A 19131-nucleotide genomic window follows, 5' to 3' on the forward strand; every position below is an offset into this window, starting at 1 on the left:
CAGCCTTCCCTGACCCAAATGTTTCACCCATTTTACCGCTTCATCAAATGATGTGTAAACTACAGATGACTCCTCGGGATCTATGCCATCATTTACCGACTCACCCTTGGGGTACGATAAATGATGTATTAACCAATAAGCGTTGGGCTCCTTTTTGGGAACCAGCCCTAAAGGGGAAACCACCAAATTGGAAAGGGGTGGATTACCGAAAGGACCCGCCATCCGCCCTAACGACACCTCCTTGGCCAATTTCACGGAAATAACATCTGGATGTAGGGAAACTGATTTTAAATTGCGATATGGAGGGGACCTGACTGCAGAACAAACACTGGGTATTACAAAGGCATCCTTTAAGCCATTTAGCAACAAAGAAGCCGCAGCAGTGTCCGGGTACCTATTTAGAAAGCGCTCCATCTTTTGAACTATCACTGTAGTCTACCCTCTTACTAGCAGCATCGGAGGAATGACCTTTTCCGGCTTTAAAACACCTGGAGGAAGGATATGACCCGCCGCAGGACGAGCATTCGTGTTTAAAACGGCATGATCCCGCGAATCGACATGACCCTTTGTTGAATTGCCAACGCACGCCCTTCTTCTTGGGGGCCGGCTGTCCCGCATCTCTGGCGCCACCGGCCCCCCCCTTGAAAGGACTGAGTGCTGCGACCCGCCGGCATCATCAATTTCATCTAAAGGCTAATGTCCTTGTGTTCCCATTGGACCAAAGGCCGCACCACCTTACGTTGACGGAACTGCTCGTCATAACGAAGCCAAGCTGTTCCGCCATAAACCCGTTGAGCCTCGCCAATGCAGTCCAGGTAACAAAAAAGACCTGAACAGCACTCCGGCTGTCGTTCTCCAATCACACTGACCAAAATATGAAAGGCCTGAAACCAGTTTTAAAACGTGCGGGGGATAAGCCGATACCGCCTACGCTCCTCCTCCTCTTTCTTGCTCTCATCTGGCTTTGCTCTATCTAAATTAAATTTCTCCAACGGCAATAGGGAAAAAATTTCAACATACTCTCCCTTCCATATTTTTTCTCGAACCTCAGGTTTTAAATGAGTACCCAAAGGCCCCTCAAAACAGACATAGACCTCCCCCCTTGCCGAGTCGGCCAATCTCACCTGATCTGATGAGGAAGTGGGTACCGCAGGTGTGGCAGGAGCCGCAGCGGGTTGGGCAGGTGCGGCTTCGACCACCCGCGGCGAGTGTGGGGGACCAGCCACCAGACCTGGAGATAATACCAGGGGCTGACTGGGGGGAGACCCCACTATAGGGACCACAGACCCCCCTGGTAATGGAGTTGTAGGTAGCGTAAACACCAGTACCCCACCCTGTTACCCCAATCGCCTCAGGACCCGTGGGCCCCGTCCAAGCAGTTGCAGGTGCCGACACCGTTGTTGGGACCGCAGGGACTTGCAATACCTCCCGCAGGCCCTGCAACAAAGTAGACACCAGAAAAAAAGCAGAAGCGGCAGGGGGGAAGCGGCATCAACATTAGCATGCGTGGACACAGACAGCACCCCTCCCCCAGAGACCTACCCCTACTACCCGGATCCCCACGACCCATAACCCCAGCCATCTCACCTAGCTGCACCGAGCATGAGCCCAGGTCAGCTGAAGATCCAGATTCGTCTCGGATGCCATCATCGGAACCTTCACCCTCCGAGGAGGAGACATTGCTCTGCCTGGGGGAATCCCCGGCGACTCCTCGAGGAGGGCCCTGGACGCCTTCACCCCCAGACTGGGGCCTCTGCTTTTTGCGGCCATCACTTGCTTGGGGAGGTACTGGGAAGTCCTGCATGCCGGAGCAGACAGCCGTGTAGCCACCCGTCATAGGAAGCGGGGCCTGACCAGAGGGCGGAGCCTGCCGGGAAGAAGTAGCAGCCGCAGATGGCCCAGCCGGGCCGGACGATGGTGCCCCAGATGAAGAGGCCTGCCCGGAGAAGTGGGGAGCCGAGTCCCTGCGTGCGGAAGCACCCGCACCAGCTTTCTTTTTGCCAGAAGGAGGAGCCTGCAGGGGAGAAGTGGCAGCCGCGGATAGCCGATGGTGGGCCGGGAGAAGAAGCCTGCCGGGAGGAGTGGGCAGCCGAGTCCCCGCGGGTTGAAACACCCGGACCAGCTTTTTTCCTGCGCCGGGCAGACCCGCTTCCCAGGAGGAGGGCAGCCGCCGAGGAGGCACCACTTGACGCCGGCGGTGCGGCCTGGGAGGGTGAGGATGAAGCACCGCCGGAGGAGCTCCGCCAAGAGAGAGGATTCCTCCTCTCTGGGCCCCCCAAAGCACTGGAAGAGCCACATGCGCTGGCTGCGGGCCTTTGGCTCACTCACCAGCACACCGCATTCCAGCACTGAGAGAAGAATGACACTAGCTACAGCGGACTTTCTATATTGGGATACCACAAATATCTGGCTACAGACTACCTATACTGGGGCACCACCTATACCTGGCTACCTATACTGGGGCTGGAACCACCTATACCTAACTACCTATACTGAGGGAACCACCTGTACCTGGCTACCTATACTGGGGAGCCTATAGCTTGCTACCTATACGGGGGGCACCTGCATACCTCCCAAGATTTGAAGATGTGAAAGAGGGACGCTTAAGCCACGCCCCCTGTTCGGCCTTAAGCCACACCCCTGCTTTTGCAGGAGGGTGACAATGGGAGGAATGAGTTTGCGGAGGAGGGTGCCAGTGGGTGGGAGAGGGTGACACTGGGTGGTAAGAGGGGTGCCAGTGGGTGGGGGAGGAAGGTGCCAGTGGGTAGGAGGAGGGTGTTAGTGGAAAGAGGAGGGTGTCAGTGGGCAGAGAGGAGGGTGCCAGTGAGCAGGGAGGAGGGTGAACCTGGGTGGGGAGGAGGGTGCCAGTGGGTAGGAGGAGGGTACCTGTGGGTGGAAAGGAGAGTGCCACTGGGTGGGGGAGAAAGGTGCCAGTGGGTAGGAGGAGGGTGACACTGGGTGGGGAGGAGGGTACCTGTGGGTGGAAAGGAGGGTTCCACTGGGTGGGGGAGAAAGGTGCCAGTGGGTAGGAGGAGGGTGTCAGTGGGTAGGAGGAGGGTGCCAGTCAGCAAAGAAGAGGGTGCCAGTGGGTGGGGAGGAGGGTGCCAGTGGGTGGGGAGGAGGGTGCTAGTGGGTGGAGAGGAGGGTGTCAGTGGGTAGGAGGAGGGTGCCAGTTAGCAAAGAGGGTGCCAGTGGGTGGGGAGGAGGGTGCCAGTGGGTGGGGAGCAGGGTGTCAGTGGGTAGGAGGAGGGTGCCAGTCAGCAAAGAGGGTGCCAGTGGGTGGGGAGGAGGGTGCCAGTGGGTGGGGAGGAGGGTGCTAGTGGGTGGGGAGGAGGGTGTCAGTGGGGTAGGAGGAGGGTGCCAGTCAGCAAAGGGGGTGCCACTGGGTGAGGAGGGTGCCAGTGGGTGGGGAGGAGGGTGTCAGTGGGTAGGAGGAGGGTGCCAGTCAGCAAAGAGGGTGCCAGTGGGTGGGGAGGAGGGTGCCAGTGGGTGGGGAGGAGGGTGCTAGTGGTTAGGGGGGTCGTCAGTGGAGGGGGGGAGAATGCCCGTGGGTGAGGAAGAAGGTGCCCCTGTGTGTAGAGGAAATTGCCCTGGGCAGAGAAGAGATGACAGAAATGATCGAGGCGCCAGCTGCGCCAATAAGGGATGCGGGAGCCGGCTTCATTCCTACCTCCCTTCCTCTGAGTGCCCCCACCTGCTGTGAATGTGTCCCCCCCTGAAGGCAGTGTGTGCAGAGCGAAACGGTAGGTCCTCTTACCGCAATCCATGCGCACCGGCAACTAGTCTCCTGCTTCCTGTGACGTTATGGTGAACAGGAAGCAGGAGACTAGTTGCCGGTGCGCATGGTTCTGCGGTAAGAGGACCTACCGCTCCGCTCCGCACACACTGCCTACAGGGGGGGACACATTCACAGCAGGTGGGGGCACTCAGAGGAAGGGAGGGAGGAATGAAGCCGGCTCCCGCATCCCTTATTGGCGCGGCTGGCGCCTCGATCATTTCTGTCATCTCTTCTCTCCCCAGCCGGCCGGGACTTAAGGGGGGCTTCCCGAGATAGCGGGAGAGCCCCCCAAATCGGGAGAATCCCGACCAATCCGGGACGGTTGGGGGGCATGGGCACCTGTACCTGGCTAACCTATACTGGTGCACCACTCATACCAGGCTACCTATACTGGGGCAACTATACCAGGCTACCTATACTGGAGCACCACCTATAGTTGAATACCTATACTGGGGGCACCTGTATCTTGCTGGTCTATACTGGGGCATCAGCTATACCAGGCTACCTATACTGGGGGCATCTACACCAGGCTACCTATACTGGGACACCACCTCTAGCTGGCTCCTTATACTGGGGGAACCTATACCTGGCTTCCTATACTGGGGGCACCTATGCCTGGATAACTATATTGGGGGCACCTACACCTGGCTAGGGCAGGGGGAAGAGCTGAGACAGAAGGGGATAAGAGGTAACACAGGGGAAAAAAAGAGGCACAGGGGAACAGAGGCGGACAAGAGAGGCACAGGGACGGACACAGGGGTGGATTGGCTAGTGGGTGGGCCCAGGGAGGGGGGCCCAAGTCTGATGATGTGTGAGGGGCCCCAAAATTTCTGATGGCGGCCCTGCAGGTAAGGGACATCTTCCAGCCAGCTCAAAAGCTTCTGGAATAATCCTGAGGGGACAGGAAACCCACCCTCCTCATGGGATTCAACTTCCCGCTCCGCCCCTATCCCTTCCCATTAGCTCAGGCCCAGGATTCCAATCCCACCCAGTTCTTTAACCCTGTCCCTGCCGGTAGCAGCGACCAACCCCCTCATGTGAGCCCTCCCCTAGGCCCTGCGTGCCCCAGTACGAGCTCTTCTTACCATAGGTTCCCTCTAAGGCCCATTGCACAGCAAAAACCTCTAGCAGATACGCAAAACGCTAGAGGTTTTTTGAGGCAGATTTCAGAGCGATGCTAGGCATGTTTTCTAAACATGCCTAACGTTTTTTTGGAGCATTTTTGTGTAGCAAATTAAAAATATTGTTACTGTAAAGCTGTTACTGAACAGCTTCTGTAACAAAAACGCCTGGAAAACCGCTCTGATCTAACATTTTTCAGAGCGGTTTTCCACTTTCCTATACTTTAACATTGAGGCAGAAACTCCTAAGAAATCCAAAAAATGCTGCAGCCCGGGAGTTTGCGTTTGTGGAAAAAACGAGCCGCTCTGGTGTGCACTATCCCATTCACTTTCATTAGCCAAGCGGTTTCCCCCCCCCCGCAAGCGTTTTAAAAAACGCTTCAGAACCGCTCTGGTGTGCACTAGCCCTAATAGAGTAATCATCTCCCCTGCTTACCCCTCTCTGAGGCCTGGAACCCACTGCAAAATCGCTAATCGCAATCGCAAGCGTTTTGTATGAGCAGTTTGTAAGCGATTTAGGGAGCGAATTTAGAAAGTGTAAACAATTTGCCAGCGGTTGTGTAGCGATTAGCGATTAGCGTTTTAAAGTCTGATTGGTCCTCTCATTTATTTTTAATTTTGTTACAGTGTACATTAACTTTAAAACGCTAGCAAAATCGCTCCGTGCAAGTTTTGATAAGCGATTACGCCAGTGATTATATACTTTACATTGAAGCGCTAACGCTAACAAAATGCTGCATGTCCTGCACTTGCGATTTTGGGAATCGCAAAGACTCCAGTGGAAGTTGGCACATCCGTTAACATTAGCTGAGCGGTTTTGGAAATTGCTAGCGTTTTCAAGCGCTTTGAAAAGCGCTCTTGTGGGTTCCAGCCCTGATGCTGCATCTGTCCTTGGCAGGATTTGGTGCTCCATATCAATTATTATGCATAGAGAGCTTAACGGGGCCCAGTGTAAGGCTACTTTCACAGTGGGACGTTGCGTTTTGATGCAACGTTAAAGTCGCAACATAAACTAACAACCCAAAAATGTCACAACGCAACTCTGTGCCCTGTTATCGTCGTATACAGTAGGCATACAGGTAATGAAAAGTATGCTTACAGGTCATTACTGAGCATGTGCAAACAGTCCAGTGCAGTTAATAATGTGTATAACGCACAGCATGCAGCACTTTCTAATAATGCTACACGTTACACACAAACGCAATGTGTGCACTGTGAATGTTGCTCATACTTAGTATTGCTGTGCGTTAGTCCACGTTAAAACTTTTTCTAACGTGCGACTTTAACGTCGCGCTGTGAAAGAGGCCTAAAACTTGCACTGGGGCCCAGAGCTCCTAAGCTATGTGTATGTGTGCCAGTGTGTTATGAGATGGCTTTCATGGGTTTGTGTGGATCCGTGCTCTCCATCCTTGCACCGTACTGATGTCACTGTCCCCAGAGCACAGAGAGCTTGATAGGTTGATAGGTGGGTTAGATAGGCAGTCCAGTGGCTGATGTGAAGCTGCAATTCTTTTTACTGCCAAAGAGGCATGACTCTTTTATCTGTAGGCTGCACTAGGTGTGTGATTCCTGGATACAGAATTAAACAGTTAGTTAGGTTCACCAGAAACAAGAATTTAAGGATTAAAACATTAACTTTAGAAATCTCTTCTTTACTTATTGTAAGGCCATAGTGAGAGTATGGAACGCTGGCCTCTTGGTAATTTGGTGGTGGGCAGTGGTGCTCAGCAGAGCTCGAATATTCGAGTAGCTCGAATATTCGAGCTCTTTTTCAGCTATTCGAGCTCGGTATTCGAGCTCCGAATAGCTGGAGCTATTCGAATGGGCTATCCGAGTACACTCGAATAGCCCATTCACTATTCGAGCTATTCGAGCAACTCGGCGCTATTCGAGCTCGGTACCGAGCTCGAATAGCGTCATAGCCCAGATTGATGTCCTTAGAGCCAATCAGAGGGCTCCCAGGCCCTCTGACGGCAGCCAATCACAGAGGGGGACCCTGGCCAGCCCCTACCCTATAAATAGCGGCCGCCATGTTACGTTTCTCCATGCTTGCCTGAGACTTGTACAGAGAGAGAGTTGCTCCTTTGTGCTTTGGCTTAGCAAGTGCTCTATTGTGATCATTTACCTAGCGTTTTTGCTCACCTACACCTGCCATATACACCTATATTGTTGTTAGTTAGATAGACATTGTATTTTAGTTAGTAGCTTGTGTGTTACATTAGAGACAGGCAGCTGCTGCAAGCTTACAGGTTTAGGCCTCAGGGGGGCCTTGCCTCTGTGGGCAGCTGTCCTCTGTTTATTTCTCTCATCTATACCAGTATTTCTGCTGTCCTTTACTAATAGTATTGTAGTTATACTGTACTAGGAGTAGGACACTCACTGACTGTCACTGTTTATAGGCTACTAGCTAGCTCCTGCGTGTGTGCACTCACTCACTGTCTGTGTGTACACACACTCTATTTCCTTCTGATTACTGATAGATTATTGTTAGTTAGTTGTACTTACTGTTACTACTTACTCTTACTGTACTAGGAGTCTAGGACACTCAGTCAGACAGTCACTGTGTTCATAGGCTACTAGCTCCTGCGTGCGGTCACTCACTGTCTGAGTGTACACACACCACCCACACTCCATTTCCTTCTGATCGCTGATTGATTATTGTAATTAGTTAGTTCTACTTACTGTTACTACTTACTCTTACTGTACTAGGAGTCTAGGACACTCAGTCACTGTGTTCATAGGCTACTAGCTCCTGCGTGCGGTCACTCACTGTCTGAGTGTACACACACCACCCACACTCCATTTCCTTCTGATCGCTGATTGATTATTGTAATTAGTTAGTTCTACTTACTGTTACTACTTACTCTTACTGTACTAGGAGTCTAGGACACTCAGTCACTGTGTTCATAGGCTACTAGCTCCTGCGTGCGGTCACTCACTGTCTGAGTGTACACACACCACCCACACTCCATTTCCTTCTGATCGCTGATTGATTATTGTAATTAGTTAGTTCTACTTACTGTTACTACTTACTCTTACTGTACTAGGAGTCTAGGACACTCAGTCACTGTGTTCATAGGCTACTAGCTCCTGCGTGCGGTCACTCACTGTCTGAGTGTACACACACCACCCACACTCCATTTCCTTCTGATCGCTGATTGATTATTGTAATTAGTTAGTTCTACTTACTGTTACTACTTACTCTTACTGTACTAGGAGTCTAGGACACTCAGTCACTGTGTTCATAGGCTACTAGCTCCTGCGTGCGGTCACTCACTGTCTGAGTGTACACACACCACCCACACTCCATTTCCTTCTGATCGCTGATTGATTATTGTAATTAGTTAGTTCTACTTACTGTTACTACTTACTCTTACTGTACTAGGAGTCTAGGACACTCAGTCACTGTGTTCATAGGCTACTAGCTCCTGCGTGCGGTCACTCACTGTCTGAGTGTACACACACCACCCACACTCCATTTCCTTCTGATCGCTGATTGATTATTGTAATTAGTTAGTTGTACTTACTGTTACTACTTACTCTTACTGTACTAGGAGTCTAGGACACTCAGTCACTGTGTTCATAGGCTACTAGCTCCTGCGTGCGGTCACTCACTGTCTGAGTGTACACACACCACCCACACTCCATTTCCTTCTGATCGCTGATTGATTATTGTAATTAGTTAGTTCTACTTACTGTTACTACTTACTCTTACTGTACTAGGAGTCTAGGACACTCAGTCACTGTGTTCATAGGCTACTAGCTCCTGCGTGCGGTCACTCACTGTCTGAGTGTACACACACCACCCACACTCCATTTCCTTCTGATCGCTGATTGATTATTGTAATTAGTTAGTTCTACTTACTGTTACTACTTACTCTTACTGTACTAGGAGTCTAGGACACTCAGTCACTGTGTTCATAGGCTACTAGCTCCTGCGTGCGTGCACTCACTGTCTGAGTGTACACACACTAAATTTACTTGTGATTACTACTGATTATTGTAACTGCTAGTTGTACTTCCTGACTGTTACTACTTACTTACTGTACTAGGGGACACTCACTCAGTCACCTCACCAACCAACCCACTCCATTAAAGTACCCCACTTTTCACCCGCCCTTTTACAAAACTTTTGTCTATACGCCCAAAACATTTAAGATGTCTGGAAGTGGCAGCCAGCGCGGTTTGGGCAAGGGGAAGGGCAGCAAGGGAATCAGGAGGAGAGGGAGCAGCATTGTGGCAAGCCGCGGCCGCGGGCGCGCCACCATGCAAAGTTCCGCAGCAGCAGCAGCAGCGTCAGTGGCTAACATTCCTCCCATAGCCACTGGCCGTGGACGCCTTGGGCGCCGCCCAGCAGGAGCATCTGCAACTCACGCTGCAGAGACACAGCAGCAGCAGCGTGTAGCACCTGCTCCGATTTTCCTCCAGCCGGGTCGGAAACGTCCCATTGAGGAAAAGGATGCAGACACTGTGGTGCAACTCATGACGGAGGATGAGCAGCCCGCCATCAGCTCTGCATCCGAGGCCTCCACCCTCACCACCACCACCACCACCACCCCTGTTCGCAGCAGCCGCCCAGCAGGGTCTGGGGAGGAGGCCAGTTCACCGTCAGTCGCCGACCTCTCATTCAGCACTCTTTTGACCCCAGGCATGATGAGTCAATTGTCTGCTGTTGTTGGCGATTTTGAGGAGGAGATGCTGATGGGCACTTTGGGGGATGAGGGATTGGACAGCAAGACTGTGGCGACAGTCAAGCAGCCCATCCATGCATCAGGAGAGGAGTTTGGGGGGTCATCATCCCAGCAGGACATGTTTGAGGAGGGGGAGGATGATGTTGATGACCCGGTGACAGACAGAGACTGGGTGCCACCACCTCCAGGGGATGTCGTCCTCAGCAGCTCGGAGGAGGAGGAGGATGCGCTTGTGGGCCTTGCAAGGAGGCGCATCATTGCAAGCATTGGCAGCGACCCACAGCCTGCTGGTGTCTCAGGCTCAGCAGCAGCAGCAGCAGCATCAGCCAGTACCACCACCAGCCGCACCCAAGCCCCCCCCCCAACCACCACAGGGAGACAGGCAGCAGCGCTTCCATGCCGTAGGGGGATGTTTCTGTCACCAATCTGGCGCTTTTTCACCATGCCCACTGTGTACAGCAAGTACGCCACTTGCAACCACTGTCAGCGGAAGTTGAGCAGAGGTGCAGACCCCTTAAAGTTCAGCACCAGCTCGCTGATCAACCACCTTGCGGCTAAACATTTCCACCAGCATGAGGAGTTCCAGAGGCTGAAGGCATCTGGTGCTGGCAGTGGCACCACACCCATCACTGCACAGCCTTCAGCAGCAGCAACAGCAGCCACCCGCCCTCCTGCTCCTCCAGCAGCACCAGCAGGAGTGCGGAAACGCACTGCTCCTCCCCCCTCTGCAACTCCTGCCGCCGACACTGAGGCCTGTTCTGGCAGCCAGTCCTCAGTGGCCTCCTCCGCTGTGTCTGGTGATTCCCGTGTCAGCAAAAGGCCACGCCAGAGCCTTTTGAGCGAGTCCTTCCAGGGGGTGGTTAGGGCTCTGCCTCCCAGCAGCCGTCGCGTGCGGCAGCTGAACGGCTTGCTGGCACGGGCCATGTGCTCCCAACTCCTGCCGTACACGCTCGTGCAGGAGGGGAGCGACATGCGGGCGCTGCTTGCTTGTGCAGCCCCAGACTGGCAGCTCCCCAGCAGACACTTTTTCTCCCGCAAGGCCATTCCAGCACTGCACCGCTTTGTGATGGCCAATGTGGAGCGAGGGCTGGAGCACGCGGTTGGTGAAAGGGTCCACGTCACCATGGACTCCTGGAGCAGCCGCTTCGGGACAGGCCGCTACCTGTCCTTCACTGTCCACTGGGTCAGCTTGGTGGAAGGGGGTGAGGATGGGAGAGCAGCAGCGGGCACAGCAGCAGCAGCAGCAGCAACACAGTGGGTGGTGCCACCCCGCAGGGTCAGGGGAACTGCAGCGGGTTCCTCCGATCCTCTGCCATCCTCCGCCACACCTGGCCAAACCCCCCGCCTCAGCAGCAGCGTGAAGGCCCGCCACTGCCAAGCGCTGCTGCACTTGGTCAGCCTTGGCAAGACCAAGCTGACGGCAGCCCACGTGTTGGCCAAACTCCAGGAGCAGGAGAGGATTTGGCTGACCCCCAGAGGCCTCAGAGTCGGAGAGGTGGTGTCCGACAATGGGGCCAATCTGGTTGCTGCCATAGACAGGGGAAACCTGACCCACATCCCCTGTCTTGCCCACGTGCTGAACCTGGTGGTGCAGAAGTTCCTGCGCACCTACCAGGGGATGGGCGAACTGCTGGAAACGGCAAGGAATGTTGTGCGTCACTTCCGGCGCTCGGCTGCAGCCTGTGCGAGCCTGGAAGACGTGCAAAAGGAGCTGGATCTGCCACGCCATCGGCTGATCATTGACGTTCCGACTCGCTGGAACTCCACCCTGGCGATGTTGGAGCGTATGGTTGAACAGAGGCACGCTGTCAACCAGTACCTTGCCCTGGCCACTGTTTCCGCAGCTCGGAGAAGGGACAAGACCAGCAACATCCCGTCCATCGTCCCCGATGATGACTGGAGGCACATGCAGCAGGTGTGCTTTGTGCTGGCTCCCTTCCTGCAGGCCACAAACATGGTGAGCAGGGACCATGCTATGGTCTGCGAGTGGGTGCCCCTGGTTTCTCTGCTGAACAGGGCCCTCGATGGTTTGCTGGAACAGGGAGCGGCAGCCTTGGACCAGCAGGAGCGGCAACCAGCTGCGCAGTCCACCTCTGAGGGGGAGGAGGAGGAGGACTTGGTGGAGGTCCCTGACCTGGCTGCTGATGAGGGGGATCAGCACAGCGCAGCTGAGTTGGTGCGGGGGTGGAGAGAGGATGAGGCGGCAGAGGAGGAGGATGAGGACAGCACTGACGTCGATGTGCCAGCAGACGTGGCCCGCCTCTTCCCAATGGCAGCGCACATGCTGGCGTGCCTGCGCAGGGACCCCAGGGTGATCCAGATGAAGCAGAGGGAGGACATCTGGATCAGCATGATGTTGGACCCACGCCTCAAGGGGAAGTTGAGCCAGTTCCTGCCGCCTGCAGGAGGAGACCCAGCGCAACAAATAAGGAGCTTGCAGCAGGCCCTTGTTGAGCGCTTGGAGGAAGCCTTCCCCCAGCCTTCCACCCCCACTGTCCAGCAGCCAGCACAGAGGCAGCAGCAGGTGCCTGCATCCAGCAGCAGCAAGCGCCCCACAGACCTGCTGTCTCTCAGCCACGAGCTCTACAGGACTGTAGAGGCTCCGGCAGCAGTGACTAGAGAGGAGATGCATGCAGCAGCATCCTCCTCCGGTCACAGCCAGCGCCTGACCCGCATGGTGGCTGACTACATGGGGTCGTACAGCGGGCTTGACAGCGATGCCCCTGTTGATCCCATGGAGTATTGGGTCAAGCGCATGGAGATCTGGAGCGAGCTAGCGCAGTACGCCCTGGAAGTGCTGTCCTGCCCCCCTTCCAGCGTGCTGTCCGAGCGCTGCTTCAGTGCAGCTGGTGGCGTGGTCACCGAGAAACGCTCACGTCTGTCTCACAAGTCTGTGGACAGACTGACGTTTCTCAAGATGAACCAGGCGTGGGTGGAAGGCGAGTTCCTGGCCCCTGTTGTCGGCGAGAGGGGGACATGAACTGGCTGCCGGAACCATCGTTAATGTGCCTTACCACCCTTTACCACCTCCTGGCTCCTGCTCACTAAGCCAGCCTGGTTCACTTTGACTATTACGTCGCCTGCAGCCACACATTTTACACCTACAGTGGGCTGCTGTGTACTACCCTTCTGCTGTCTGTCTGTGTTTCCCACTGCCAGGGTACACAGAATGACCTTCTTCTGCTGCCACTCTGCCACCAGCTATTACGTCAAACAATAGCTATATTGGTTGCAAAACCGAAACCAAACAAACCATTAAAAAAAAAAAAGGTTTAATTTTTCTGAGGTGCCCGGGTTGAAAACTGTGTTGTTCCAGTTGTGTATTGGACACAATGTGGGCTGCACGACCGCTGTCTGGGACCTCCTGTTGTGTTTATTTACGGCCCTGGTATCACCGCTAGGTACCAGGGCTATTATGTCACGCTGCCTACCTGCTGCCACACTCACACTGCTCCTCCATACCTCCTCCTGCTGCTGCTGCTGCTGTCTGTCTGTGTTTCCCACTGCCAGGGTACACAGATGATTTACCTTCTGCTGCCACTCTGCCACCAGCTATTACGTCAAACAATAGCTGCTCGCCTACTCCTCCATTCCTCCTCCTGCTGCTGCTGTCTGTCTGTGTTTCCCACTGCCAGGGTACACAGAATTACCTTCTTCTGCTGCCACTCTGCCACCAGCTATTACGTCCAAAAATAGCTAAATTGGTTGTAAAACCAAAAACCAAAAAACCATTAAAAAAAAAAAAGGTTTAATTTTTCTGAGGTGCCCGGGTTGAAAACTGTGTTGTCCCAGTTGTGTATTGGACACAATGTGGGCTGCACGACCGCTGTCTGGGACCTCCTGTTGTGTTTATTTACGGCCCTGGTATCACCGCTAGGTACCAGGGCTATTATGTCACGCTGCCTACCTGCTGCCACACTCACACTACTCCTCCATTCCTCCTGCTGCTGCTGTCTGTCTGTGTTTCCCACTGCCAGGGTACACAGAATTACCTTCTGCTGCCACACTGCCACCAGCTATTACGTCAAACAATAGCTGCTCACATAATTACTCTCCTCCATTCCTCCTCCTGCTGCTGCTGCTGTCTGTCTGTGTTTCCCACCGCCAGGGTACACAGATTTACCTTCTGCTGCCACTCTGCCACCAGCTATTACGTCAAAAAATAGCTATATATCTGTGTAATTGGTTGTAAAACCAAAACTACAAAACCATTACAAAAAAAGGTTTAATTTTTCTGAGGTGCCCGGGTTGAAAACTGTGTTGTCCCAGTTGTGTATTGGACACAATGTGGGCTGCACGACCGCTGTCTGGGACCTCCTGTTGTGTTTATTTACAGCCATGGTATCACCGCTAGGTACCAGGGCTATTATGTCACGCTGCCTGCCTCATTGACTGCATGCTGCCACACACTCATCCTCCTCCTCCTGCTGCTAAATTTACCTCCTGCTGTCTGTGTGTTTCCACTGCCAGGGAGCACATACAATGGCGCTTCCAACATGCGTGCGCCACCAGCTATTTGTTGTTACGCTCAAAAATAGCTGCATTTCTTTAAAAAAAAAAAAATGAAAAGAGAAATAAGTGACGAAGAAGACGATATAGAAGAAGATGAAGAAGAAGAAGAAGATGAAGAAGATGAAGAAGAAGATGAAGAAGATGAAGAAGAAGATGAAGAAGATGAAGAAGAAGATGAAGAAGAAGATGAAGAAGATGAAGAAGAAGATGAAGAAGAAGAAGAAGAAGAAGAAGAAGAAGAAGAAGAAGAAGAAGAAGATGAAGAAGATGAAGATGAAGAAGATGAAGAAGAAGATGAAGAAGATGAAGATGAAGAAGATGAAGAAGATGAAGAAGAAGATGAAGAAGATGAAGATGAAGATGAAGATGAAGAAGATGAAGAAGAAGATGAAGAAGATGAAGAAGAAGATGAAGAAGAAGAAGAAGAAGAAGAAGAAGAAGAAGATGAAGAAGAAGATGAAGAAGATGAAGATGAAGATGAAGATGAAGAAGATGAAGATGAAGAAGATGAAGAAGAAGATGAAGAAGATGAAGAAGAAGATGAAGAAGAAGAAGAAGAAGAAGAAGAAGAAGAAGAAGAAGATGAAGAAGATGAAGATGAAGAAGATGAAGAAGAAGATGAAGAAGATGAATATGAAGAAGATGAAGAAGAAGATGAAGAAGATGAAGATGAAGAAGATGAAGAAGATGAAGATGAAGAAGATGAAGAAGAAGATGAAGAAGATGAAGAAGAAGATGAAGAAGAAGAAGAAGAAGAAGAAGAAGAAGAAGATGAAGAAGATGAAGATGAAGAAGATGAAGAAGAAGATGAAGAAGATGAAGATGAAGAAGATGAAGAAGATGAAGAAGAAGATGAAGAAGATGAAGATGAAGAAGATGAAGAAGAAGATGAAGAAGATGAAGATGAAGAAGATGAAGAAGATGAAGAAGAAGATGAAGAAGATGAAGATGAAGAAGATGAAGAAGATGAAGATGAAGAAGATGAAGATGAAGAAGATGAAGAAGAAGAAGAAGAAGATGAAGAAGAAGAAGAAGATATAGAAGAAGAAGAAGAAGATATAGAAGATAAAGAAGAAGAAGAAGAAGAAGTATATACAGTACTGAACAAAATTCTGGACACAACTTCTCTTTTCACCTTTTTTTTTTTTTAAAGGAACATCCCCACATAATCACTTGCTGTTGTCACTTGGAAAAAAATATGTTTCTTGCATCATTAACCCTCAAAACAAGTGTTGGGAAGCTATTTAAGGCCAATTCGAATAGTCAGCTCGAATAGTTAGCTCGAATACCGACTCAAATAGTGAGCTCGAAGTCCGAGGTCGAATCGAATAGTAAAAATTATTCGACTCGAATATTCGACTGACCTCGAATAATTTACTATTCGAATTCGACCAAACTCGAATTTTAAAAAGGGGTATTTGAGCATCACTAGTGGTGGGACGGTTTGGGTGATGCTTCCTTTATTTAAGTTCTTTTCATATATTAAATTGATCCCAGTTTAGAAGGGGTTACTGATTCCTACACATAAATATTCTTGAGGTGTATACAGTTCATAATGGGTGGTTTAATGAGATATGCCTTTTCCCATTTGATGCTGCTGTTTTTTCTCTCCCCCTTCAGATGCTGGGCAGTCCCTAAGAGTCTGTGTGGAGATTCAGTTGCTGAGCAGAGGTGAGAGGATTCTCTCAGATGATTGGCAGCTGTCTTTTGGAGCCAATTTTCAGCTGTCCAGTCACAGAGGGTTTCTCCTCTAACCTGTGATGCTCTGCCCATTTCTCTTCAGTCTCCAGTCATCCAAGCTGGAAGCAGGAGCTGCTGTACCTGACTCTCACTGATTGTCATTCTAGCTCCTTTTAATTACTTTACTTATTTAGTTTTTTCATTTTAATTGATTTCTATCTATTTTGTTCCTTTCTTCTTCTTATTTATTTACTTATTTTATTTAATTTTCCCCCATTTCTCTATCTTTCCTTTTTCTTTGGCTTCTTCAGCCATGGATCAGATTTTGCTGCGTTTAGCAGCTGTGGCTAGATCTGAAGGAGGCGAGGACCGTCTGCGGCAAATGCTGGATGCTATATCTGCACCCTCTGCTTCACCTACTGACCTGGTTTCCTTGCCTGTGCCTCCGGAGTTGTCTGCTGCCGCTTCCCTCTCTGCATCTGGGCTGCCGGAGCGTGCGTCCAGGAGCCTCTCCAAGAAGAACAAGCAGCCGGTTCCTTCCACCTCCTCTGCCGGAGCGGGCGCAGGTAGTCCTTCGACGCCGCCGGCGAAGCGGAACAAGAAGCCCAGGCGTCCCTATTCTCCGGATTCCCGGGGACCGCTCTCCAAGCCCACAGGAAGTGGCCGCGCAAGTAAGGGCGGAAGTTCGCGTGGCCACGCGGGCGGAAGTTCGCGTGGTCACATAGGCGGAAGTGCTCCCGGCGGCCATCTTTGCGGAGATCCCGGGCCTGTTTGCGTTCCAGGGCGGCCTATTAACACGGCTGCCCGGGGCGTCTCATCCATCCCAGCTGCTGCTCCTTCCTCCTCCTCCTCATCGGCATCTCTGCTGGCCCCCCCTGCTCTCCTGGACCTTCCCGGACCAGCACCCGTCTCTCCATCCATGGCTTCTGAGGTGGCCCAGGCCCAAGCCCCGGACCTCATCCTGCAGCACCACCAGCCTTCACCACACAGCCAGCCAGGCATTCCACTCCAAGGGGTAGCAGGCTTCCCAGCTGCTGATCCGGAGTCCAGCTCATCGGAAGGGGAAGCGGAAGATCCTGCCCAGGGGATTCCAGCTCCTAACCCGGGTGAGAACGCGGGGTTTTCTGGGGAGGGCTTGTTTAACCGTTTTAATGTTTTATTGAATTGTTTGCAGCAGGTTGTTGAGAAAATGCCGGGGCCTTCCCCTGTGGCCTCCCCTGCTGCAGTTTGGGTACCTCCGTGTACTCAGAGTGTATCTGTCCCCGTTAACACTGCTCTCCCTCCTGCTTTGCCTGAGCCGCCGCTTGTGATGCCGCCTGTTCTTAGATCTGGTGTTTCTGAAACCTCTTACAAGGAGGTTATGCCTGTTGTCTCTTCTCCTTTAGGGTATCACTTGCCTCAGGCGGTAAAAGAAAAAATTCAGCGAGGGGAGTATGTGGACATTCTTTCTTTACTTCCTTTCCAGAAGGATTACTTAAAGGAAAGAAAGGAGGAAGAAGATAGGAGGAGGCCGGTAACCAGGAATTTCTCTAATTGGTTACAGGCTTTCCTGATTTATATGAGTGTTATACTTGAAAAAGAATCTGGCCTAGCCTTAGGCCTTATTCAACATCTAGATTCTGTTTTCTACGCCCAGCGTCAGTTTGGAGGGATTGCCTGGTTTTTGTACGATGAAGCGTATAGACAAAAGATGGCAGTCCACCCTTCACTGCGCTGGGGCTCAAAAGATGCGGAGCTGTGGTTACACTTGATGATCCCTCAGCAGGCTCAAAAGTTCAAACCAGCTGTGGCAAGTAGTCCCTCGGGTGCTATTCCTTTTAAGAAAGGAGTATGTCACGCCTTCAATGAATCACAGTGTCGCTTTGCGTCAAATTGTCGGTATCGACACGAGTGCGCTTTTTGCGGTGGTTCGCACGCAGCGGCGCGTTGCTTCAAAAAAGCATCAATGGTTGTTCAAGGTTCCACAAAGGAATCGTTTTTTCGACGCCGGTGAACACGCGAAACCTTATGCCATACCTAAACCATTGCCCAAATCGGGAGATCAGAACCTTTCTGGCTAACGGTTTTATGAACGTTTTTTTCCTCCCGCCATTTGAGGGTTTGGGCTGTTTTTGGGCCAACAATTTAAAATTTGTTAATCAACAACCTGATGTTGTGAGGGGAAAAATTGCTAAGGAGGTCCGGGCCGGCAGAGTGGCGGGCCCTTTTACTTCTCCTCCTTTTGAGAACTTCCGGGTGTCACCTTTAGGGATCGTGCCTAAGAAGGATCCTGGGGAGTGGCATTTGATTCACCATCTCTCGTTCCCTAAAGGTGGCTCCCTGAATGACTCTATTGATGACAGTTTGTGTTCAGTGTCATATTTATCATTTGATCAGGCTGTGTCCGTGATCAGGGAATATGGTCAGGAAGCGTTGTTAGCAAAGGCCGACATCAAGTCGGCTTTCCGTTTGCCGCCCATTTAGCCAGGTGCGTACAACTCACTTGGTTTCCAATTTAAAGATCAGTTCTACTATGACATGTGTCTTCCCATGGGCTGTTCTGTGTCCTGCTGTTATTTTGAGATTTTTGCCACTTTTCTGGAGTGGGCGGTTCAAATTGAGTGCCCGGTCGGTCGCGTTCTACACTATCTTGACGATTTCATTTTCGTGGGTCCACCTGATTCCGAGGCGACGTGGAATTTATTTTTACATTTTCATCGCGTTTCCGAATTTTTGGGGGTTCCCCTAGCGGAAGAAAAGTCGGTACTACCCACAACAGTACTGACTTTTCTAGGCATTACCATTGATACGCACCTGATGGAATTCCGTCTGCCGATTGAGAAAATCGAGAAGCTAAAGGATTTACTCAATGCATTATTGACTAAATCTAAAGCGACGGTTCGAGAATTACAGCAGCTTCTGGGTAATTTGGCTTTTGCGAGCAGAATCATGCCCATGGGGAGGGTTTTTTCCAGACGCACTGCCCGATTGATATCAGGCCTTAAAAATCCTATTTGGCATGTCAGGTTGTTAAGACAGGTCAAGGAGGATTTTCTGGTCTGGTATAATTTCCTGATTAATTTTAATGGGAGGTCTATGTGGCAGGAGGAATTTATCAAAGATGAGCATATGGACCTTTTCACGGACGCAGCTGGATCTATCGGTTATGGGGCTTACTGGCAAGGTTGTTGGAGCGTTGAAAGGTGGCCTGCAGACTGGTTTACTCAAGGTTACACAAAAAACATTGTCTTGTTGGAACTTTTCCCAGTTCTAGTCTCCTTAGTCATTTCTGGAGGCGGATTTGCGAACAAGCGTATTTTGTTGCAATCTGACAACAAAGGAGTAGTATTTGCAATAAATATGCTTACTT

This window comes from Hyperolius riggenbachi, chromosome 9 (genome assembly GCF_040937935.1).
Source record: "Hyperolius riggenbachi isolate aHypRig1 chromosome 9, aHypRig1.pri, whole genome shotgun sequence".
NCBI lineage: Eukaryota > Metazoa > Chordata > Amphibia > Anura > Hyperoliidae > Hyperolius > Hyperolius riggenbachi.